This window comes from Rosa rugosa, chromosome 1, assembly GCF_958449725.1.
Source record: "Rosa rugosa chromosome 1, drRosRugo1.1, whole genome shotgun sequence".
In the NCBI taxonomy this organism is placed as follows: Eukaryota; Viridiplantae; Streptophyta; class Magnoliopsida; order Rosales; family Rosaceae; genus Rosa; species Rosa rugosa.
Window position 1 is genome coordinate 3630527 of NC_084820.1, and position 8501 is coordinate 3639027.

Sequence of the window (8501 nt, forward strand, 5' to 3'; positions counted from 1 at the left end):
CTATAAATAGTAATTGAAAAGTATGTAATGGTTATTCTGACTCAATATTGATATGATATATGGTCTATGACCTCATTAAAAAAAAAAAAAAATCTTACCATTTATCATTTCTTTCTATTATAATTGATGAAAGACATAATCGATGGAACGTGCACGGTGCACGGTGCACGTTCGGGCATGATTGCATATAAATTGGCCCAGCAAAAGAGAGATAAATTTAATGAATAAAAGGAGAAATATGGGGGAGTTTAATTATGGTTGCAATATTAATTTATGGTGCCAAAAACAGTTGAGAGTTTCACAATAAATGGAGAAGATGATGATCATGTGGTACATACATAGCCCAGAGAGATGTCAAACCTGCACAACTATACAGCAGCTACATATATAATTGAAATATAATACATGAATTAAGGGAGTCAATTCAATTTTTGAAGAAAGAAAAGGAATTCCAGACGTGTTGGAAGATGGGATGTTGATAGATCCCGTGCTTAAAGGGGGGGTTAATGTGGTTAGGTTAGAGTTGTTGAACCAGCAGTACGCTAGAGTACCTATGTGGTATAGGGTACATATACACAACAGGTAATAATGTGGTATACATAACATCCACCGTGAAGCTACGTACGTATAGCCAAATTTCATTACTCATTAGCTAGCTAGGGGGCTTAAGTGTACCTTGTTGATACATATATTACACATTTCTTGATCAATTAATTAGATTTCTCTTAAAAAATTATCTCTGCGAATATATATAACTTTTTTAATCAATTAATCATATAAATTTTAAATTATATAAATAAATTGTGCCTAAACGTCGTTACTTGCGTCTTTGCGTATCTGTTGAAGATGAAATCATACATGCCACATATATTCCACCACAGAGATTTCATATCACCTGCATTATAGGGGAAGAACTATGTGTTGGCCACACTAAATAGACAGGCAAAAAATCATAAATTCAAGGGACAAACCTAATATTTTGTTTTTTCTCTAAAAATGGAAAAGGAGACACAAATGAAGAAGGTCGGGCAAAATTAAAATTCCACGTTCTACAGTTTGGTTTATAACAGTACAATTAGATTATGACACAGATGGAACACCACTTAATTGGTAAGACAGGCCCGCAAATTCAATGATGTAAAAAAATCGTTAGAATTAGTGGATGGTATTGGAACCAGTAGCTAGGCAGTAGCACACGATCGAACCCGAAGCATATATGCATGTTCATTCTTATCGTTGCAGATATATATAGATCTACAAGTTCGGCACAATTAATCAGTATGGTGTAAAACAATCGCTAGCTGGATGTTGATTTCGATCGGTTATGAATTGATGGTGACATGCATTGAATACAACAATTAAAGAAAGGCTTCGAGCTTAGATGAAAGTGATGGATCGGAGGTGTTTGTTTATACAGTAAGCTAGCAACAATGGCCATGATGTAGCATGTGAGCTAACCTAAATGTCTAGCTCTTTAATTAGGGCGTGTTTGCTTGTGATGCAAGAAATGCTCATTACCAGTTATTTTCAGGACGTTATAGAAGTCAATCAATCTGCTTATTGCTATAGCAAGTTCTAGATCGAACTTGAAATGTATAGGATTTTGCTGTCAATTTTATTGTTGCTACCAAATCGTTATTATATATGATCTTTGTGAAAAACAGGCTGCTACAAACCAGCTGATCAACCACAATGTGGAAAACAAGCAAATCATTGATAATGCAGTAGCTAGCTATGACTATCTGTAGGGATCGAAGCAAGCCTCAAATGAACATCCATGCCACGAAAACCAACATCATGAGCGAAATTCCCACATCAGCGGGTATGTTCAATCTTGCTCCATTGTTAGCTGTGCTACTGGTTGGAGTTGTTTTTTTTTTTTAGTCTGACTTTGAATCGGAGGGTGATGCAGTTGAAGCAGATAATGAACCAGAAGCGGAGGATGGAGTCGTAGTGGCTGGAGAGTCAGTTGTTGGGGATGTAGTTGCAGATGTAAAACCATAATTACATGCTCACAATCATATGCACAACAATCACAAAAGAACTAAAGCTTACCTTCAGCAATCATTGTCATGGATTCCATCTTATGCAGCTGCTAAACACGATCACTGAATATGGTCTTCTGTTACTTATCAACTTGCTTCTCAATGGACAGAACTTATGCAATAGTCGTTGTAGTAATCAGGGACCAATTCATATGTATATATATGAGACTTAAACCTCAAGAAGCTTCCCATTAAAGCATTCCTTGTCGGTTTAGGTTTCACTGTTAGATTCCTAATGTATCACAACTTGTAGCCTTTCTTGTAGACTAAGCAATGGATTACTATCCTTAATGAATTGATACACTACTTCATTAAGTCACTAGTATCGATTCACTGTTTGTATCCATGTTAAACTAGGATTGATATTAAGCTAATCATCAATTACTTTATGATGATATGTGTTATGTCCATATTTGATCTTACAATCTCCCCCTTGGACTCACACATATCATGCTCGATGATTTGCACCAGAGAACATCAAAACCTACTTAACTTACTGAAGTGCGCGCCAGATAACAAACTCAAATCGAAAATCCATTCCAACATGGTCAGATCACAGTTACTTATGTAGAGCAAGAAACAGTATACATTTTAACAAAAATGCAGAGTTTCAAAACCACTAACTGCAGAAGCTTGTATCCACATATGTTCAACCAGAAGTGATACAATATATGTTAATGTGTATCAACAAGTAAACATATATTAGGTCCTACTTTATGTTTCTAAAACCAGAAACTCAAGCAAATTCACTGAACATTGATGGCTTAAAAATATTGCTTGAACCTTATCATCATGCTTCACATGATTTAAGCCATATGATAGCAAGTATAACTTTAAACACAAAATCGATAATTTTCAGAACATTCAACAAAAAACTGCAGCAATAACCAAAATATGAAAAAACCTCAAAATTTATTAATAATAAAATCTGTCATTACAAATAAGTTGTGATAAATAAAGTCAAAAGATCACAACTAAAAATACAAGAACTCAAAAACCTTAGAAATTTAAATTGCTCCAACTGGATTAACTCTCTACTGAACCTAAGCATCTAGATTAGCTAAAACTCCAATGTTGGTTGTATGCTTCTGGAATGCTGCTACTGACAAGGCCTTGGTGAAGGGGTATGGTAGCTGTGAATTCGTGTCAATGCTCAAAACAACTATCTCACCATGCTTAACCCTTTCTCTAACACTGTAATACTTTAAATCAATATGCTTAGAATTATTTGATCTTTTACTGTTCTTGCTAAAGAAAACTGCTGCTTCATTATCGCAATAAATCACAAGTGTGTCTGCCACAATGTGACTTAACACTTTGGTCTGCATCAAGAAATTCCTGATCCAAAGTCCTTCACACACAGTTTCATATACTGCAATAAATTCAGCTTGCATGGTGGAGGTTGAAACTAGAGTTTGCTTCATGGTTTTCCAAGCAACTGCACCTCCTGCTAGCATGTACACGTATCCACAAGTTGACTTCTTGGAGTCTGGATAATTCCCTGCGAAATCAGAATCTGAAAATCCAACAAGTTTCAGATCCTCCACTTGCCTATAAACTAGCATATGACTTTTAGTTTTCTGCAGGTATCTCAACACTTTCTTCCCAGCTACCCAATGTTCATGGCCTAGATTAGACTGGAATCTCGATAAAATTCCTACTGCAAAAGACAAGTCTGGCCTAGTGCAGACTTGTGCATACATGAGACTTCCTACAAGTCTAGCATAAGGCTTTGACTCCATAATTTCTTTCTCAACATCACTATTAGGACTCTGCTTCTTGGTTAACTTATCACCTTTGGACATGGGAACTTTTCCAGCTGCACTCTTTTCCATACCAAATCTCTTTAAAACTTTGGTAATATAATTATGTTGAGACAAATCAAATAATCTCTGTGCTCTATCTCTTTTAATCTCAATACCTAGTACATAGGATGCTTCTCCTAAGTCTTTCATGTCAAAATTATTTGACAGAAAGCTCTTAGTGTCTTTAAGCAGTTTGATGTTACTGCTAGCCAAAAGTATATCATCCACATAGAGTACCAGAAAAATAAAATTGTTCCCAACTGTCTTCAAATAAACATACTCATCAACAAGATTCTCTGTAAATCCAAAAGTAGAAATCACAGAATCAAATTTCTTGTACCACTGTCTAGAAGCTTGTTTAAGGCCATAAATTGATTTTCTTAACCTGCATACTAAGTTTTCACTTCCAGCTTGCACAAAACCTTCTGGCTGCTTCATATAAATCACTTCATCTAGTTCACCATTCAAAAAGGCTGTCTTAACATCCATTTGGTGTAGCTCCATATCAAAGTGAGCAACTAAAGTCATGATTATTCTAAACGAGTCTTTTGTAGAAACTGGAGAAAAAGTCTCAGTAAAGTCAATGCCCTCCTTCTGTGTAAAACCCTTGGCAACTAATCTTGCTTTATGTCTCTCTACATTGCCATTTGCATCTCTTTTGGTTTTGAAAACCCATTTACAACCTATAGGTTTCTGATTAGGGTCAGGTTCAACTAATTCCCAAACTGCATTTTGACTCATGGAATTAATTTCTGCTTCCATTGCTAGCTGCCATTGATGAGATTCACTACTTTCAATGGCCTGATTAAATGTAGTTGGATCATTGTCCTCTGCACAGTCCATTTCAATTTCTGCTTCTTGCAGATAAACAATGTAGTCACTCTCTTCCCCCCCCCCCCATAAGTTGGTTTTCTTGCTCTCTGTGATCTTCTAGGCTGAGGGTTGACATGGACTTGGTCAGTTACTTGGTTAGTTACTTGACCAGTGACATGGTCAGTTACTTGTGTAGCGACAGTTACTTGGTCAGTGACTGGACCAGTGACAGGTACTTGACCAGTTACATGGTTAGTTACATGACCAGGTACAGTTACTTGGTCAATTACATGGTCAGTGACATGACCAGTTACTTGATCAGGGACAGTTACGTGGTCAGTTACTCGACCAGTTACTCGATCAGTTACATCTTGTTCTAAAGGCAATACAACACTTATATTCTCATCCGACACAATTTCCTCAAAATCTGAGGATAAATCCTCAAGGTTTGTATTGTGAACTTTTTCACTTAGAAACTTTACTTGATGTGTTTCAAAAATTCTATGTGAATGATAAAGGCAATACAACACTTATATTCTCATCCGACACAATTTCCTCAAAATCTGAGGATAAATCCTCAAGGTTTGTATTGTGAACTTTTTCACTTAGAAACTTTACTTGATGTGTTTCAAAAATTCTATGTGAATGATAAGCAGAATATAATTTATAGCCTTTAGATTTATCTGGATAACCTATAAAATAGCAACTAACTGTCTTAGGATCAAGTTTATTCAAGCTTGGATTATAAATCCTAGCTTCTGCATGACATCCCCAAACATGGCAGTGATGAAGACTAGGTTTCCTGCCACACCAAAGCTCAAAAGCAGTCTTTTCTATGGCTTTGCTAGGTGTCCTGTTGCAAATATAATTTGCAGTTTTTAAAGCCTCACCCCACAAAAATTTAGGCAAACTTGTTGTACACATCATACATCTAACCATGTTCAAAAGAGTCCTATTCTTTCTCTCTGCAACACCATTCTGTTGTGGGTTATAGGGTGTTGTATATTGAGCTTTAATTCCATTGTCTTGTAAAAACAAGGCAAATGGACCCTTTGTTGGCTGGATTCAGTGTACTTGCCATAGAACTCACCTCCTCTATCTGATCTTACTATTTTGATTTTCTTTTCTAGTTGATTTTCTACTTCAGACTTAAAGATTTGAAAGGCTTTCAATGCTTGTGCCTTTTCTGAAAGTAGATAAATATAACTGTATCTAGAAAAGTCATCAATGAATGTGATAAAATACACATTCCCACAGATAGTTTGATGCCTAAATGGTCCACATATATCAGTGTGTATGAGTTCTAATAAATTTTGGCTTCTATATGCAGTCTTCTTTCTAATATTAGTTATTTTTCCCTTAAAGCATTCAACACAGTCTGTTAGATCAGAAAAATCAAGTTCATTTAGGATGTTGTTTTTCACCAAAATTTTCAGTCTCTCTTTTGAAACATGGCCGAGTCTTCTATGCCATAAAAATGCAGACTTTTCATTTAGTTTGGTTCTTTTAACACCTGTTAAAGTGCTAGTACTGTTGGTGTTATTTTCATCAAGTAAAATTTCTTGTTGAGCCATTGAACAATTTAACTGTAAATAATCATTCGAGATAACACCAGAACCAATTTGAACAAAATTTTTAGAAATAAGAATTCCATTACTATCCATAACAAGTCTACAACCAAAATTTACTAAAAGAGAAACTGAAACCAAATTCCTTCTCATGGAAGGTACATAAAAAACATTGTCCAGAACTAATAATTTTCCTAATCCTAAATCGAGCTTTAAGGTTCCAATAGCCTTGACTGCCACTCTCATGCCATTGCCTACACACAGGTTCACTTCATCACTTTTTGGGATTCTCCTCCTTATGAATCCCTGCAAAGAATTAGTAATATGAATAGGTGAGCATGAATCTATCCACCAAGATTGTGGTTCAACATTTATAAGATTAATTTCTAAGGAAAAAACTGTATTAGAAAAAATCTTACCCTTTTTGGCTAACTAGTTCTTATAGCCAGTGCAGTCCTTTTTCATGTGTCCTACTCTTTTGCAAAAAGTAGCACTTGAACCTGAATGACCTGTTTTCCTTGGCCACTGCAGCTGTTGAACTCTTAGTTATGGCTTTGGTAGGCTTGAGCTTATTCTGGGGCTTTTTGCTTTTAGGCTTCTCAATGAGGTTAATGGTTGTAGCATGTTCCTTTTCTTCATTGATCCTAGATTCCTCATCCACACAGATGGATATAAGTTCATCTAGAATCCAGTTTCCCTTTTGAGAGTTGTAACTGGTCCTAAGATGACTAAAACTGTTAGGCAAGGAATGTAGTGCATAATGCACTACCTGCTCATCCCTAACCCTCATCAAGAGCTCTCTGAGTCTGCCATTTATATTGATCATCTTCATAATATGCTCTCTAACTCCCCCTGAACCCATGTACTTTAGATCATGAAACTAATTGGTTAGCCTAGCTGCTTATGCTTTTTCACTTTCTTTAAACTTAGCACCTATGAGCTCCAAAAAATCTGATGCTAGCTCAAGCTCTTCTATACTTTCCCTGACAGTCTTAGACATAGATGTTCGGATGAGGAGTCAAAATATAACAAGAAACAAGAGACAATTTTGGCTGAATAATTCTATATCCATTCACCTTACAAGAAGGAATTATATACAAATTACAATTGTGCTTAATAAGACAAGTACTATTTCTAAGGTAAGTAGTAAATCAAATAATACTACAGATATTACAGAATATTACAGATCACAGAATATTACAGAATATCTACATAAATAAGGTAAGTATGACTCACGCCAACACTCCCCCTCAAGTTGGCGCATACAGATCACGAATGCCCAACTTGTCAAGTGAGTCATGAAATGCCTTACTCGATACTGCCTTAGTGAGAACATCAGCCAACTGTTCTTCTGAGTAGACAAATGGAAAAGAGATAAGCTTAGCATCAAGCTTCTCTTTAATGAAATGTCTGTCAACCTCAACATGCTTAGTTCTATCATGTTGTACTGGGTTGTGAGCAATATCCACCGCTGCCTTATTATCACAATACAAATCCATGGCTCGTTTGGGTTTAAATCCCAAATCACGAAGTAAATTTCTCAACCACAGTAACTCACAAACTCCATGAGCCATACCTCTATACTCTGCTTCAGCACTCGACCTAGCCACAACCTTTTGTTTCTTACTTCTCCAAGTAACAAGATTACCACCTACAAAAGTGAAGTAACCAGAAGTGGATTTTCTATCCGTAATACAACCTGCCCAGTCTGCATCTGTATAACCACTAACATCCAGATGATTATGCTTTGAAAACATCAAGCCTTTTCCAGGTGCAGACTTTAAATACCTCAGAATATGGATCACAGCTTCCATATGAGTTTCACTTGGATTATGCATGAATTGACTCACAACACTAACTGCATATGCAATATCTGGCCGAGTATGTGAGAGATAGATTAATCTGCCAACTAACCTCTGATAGCGAGCCTTATCTGTAAGAGTTTGATTAGGGTACTCAGCCAGTTTATGATTCTGCTCAATAGGAGTACCAGCAGGTCTACAACCTAGCATTCCTGTCTCTGTCAACAAGTCAAGCACATATTTTCTCTGACACAAGAAAATTCCTGAACTCCCCCTGGCGACCTCAATCCCCAAAAAATATTTAAGAGCACCAAGATCTTTCATTTCAAACTCTGATGCAAGCAGGTCTTTTAATATTTCAACCTCCTCGGAATTATCACCAGTAATTATCATATCATCAACATAAATAATCAAGGCAGTTAATTTACCTTCACGGCGTTTCAGAAACAATGTATGGTCAGAATTACT

The 8501-nt window shown here is 36.2% G+C and overlaps 1 long non-coding RNA gene across 1 annotated transcript; it reads left to right on the forward strand.

Moving 5' to 3' along the window:
* The first annotated feature begins 1200 nt into the window (after positions 1 to 1200).
* On the forward strand, positions 1201 to 2455 carry LOC133726987 (uncharacterized). Its single transcript, XR_009854963.1, has 2 exons — positions 1201 to 1822; positions 1913 to 2455. It is a non-coding gene; the product is annotated as an uncharacterized LOC133726987 (long non-coding RNA).
* The last annotated feature ends 6046 nt before the right edge of the window (positions 2456 to 8501 follow it).